Source organism: Bos javanicus, chromosome X, assembly GCF_032452875.1.
Source record: "Bos javanicus breed banteng chromosome X, ARS-OSU_banteng_1.0, whole genome shotgun sequence".
Taxonomy (NCBI): Eukaryota; Metazoa; Chordata; class Mammalia; order Artiodactyla; family Bovidae; genus Bos; species Bos javanicus.
The window spans coordinates 16,967,166-16,968,087 of record NC_083897.1 but is presented as its reverse complement, the minus strand read 5'-3'; the positions used below and the strand labels follow the sequence as shown (position 1 = coordinate 16,968,087).

Here is a 922-nt window from a genome sequence, read left to right as displayed (position 1 = left end):
AGTAGCCTTGTCCTACCCATTTTATGTTCCCCTTCCATCCATCTCTGTGAATGCGCACCCAGAGATCCAAAAATGCATGGATTTTATGTCCCTCACCACCCCCTGCCCACCTCTCTGCCAGGGAAAGGCCAGCTCTCAGAAGTGCCTCATGGGAGGTAATTGAGCCACCTTCCTTGGTGGACCTGCCCTGAGATCCCAACCCTGTGACTTCCTGCCTTCCCTCCCATACCTTACCAGTCCATCAGGAGACACCAGATCCTTGCCTCAGGCTATCCTTCAGAGGATTCCTGCCAGAGACAGGGGCTCAGAGGAGAAGTTTTTTCCTGCTGGATCAAACAGAAGTCAGCCTGAAGACAGATACTACACTTGATCTTAGCCAAAAGGCCAAGAAGCAATATAGTGAAAATGAGTATACTACCTAAAGCAATCTATAGATTTAATGCAATCCCGTTCAAGCTACCAATGGTATTTTTTACAGAACTAGAACAAATAATTTCACAATTTGTATGGAAACACAAAAAACCTCGAACAGCCAAAGCAATCTTGAGAAAGAAGAATGGAACTGGAGAAATCAACCTGTCTGACTTAAGACTATACTACAAAGCTACAGTCATCAAGACAGTATGGTACTGGCAGAAATATAGATCAATGGAACAAAGCAGAAAGCCCAGAGATGAATCCATGCACCTATGGATGCCTTATCTTTGACAAAGGAGGCAAAAATGTACAATGGAGAAAAGACAATCTCTTTAACAAGTGGTGCTGGGAAAACTGGTCAACCACCTGTAGAAGAATGAAACTAGAACACTTTCTAACACCATACACAAAAACAAACTCAAAATTGATTAAAGATCTAAATGTAAGACCAAAAACTATAAAGCTCCTAGAGGAAGACACAGGCAGAACACTCTCCGACATAAAT

General features: G+C 42.8%; 1 pseudogene; it reads right to left on the bottom strand.

The window, feature by feature from the left end:
• Positions 1–298: 298 nt before the first annotated feature.
• Positions 299–396, bottom strand: LOC133243629 (U2 spliceosomal RNA; annotated as a pseudogene).
• Positions 397–922: the final 526 nt, after the last annotated feature.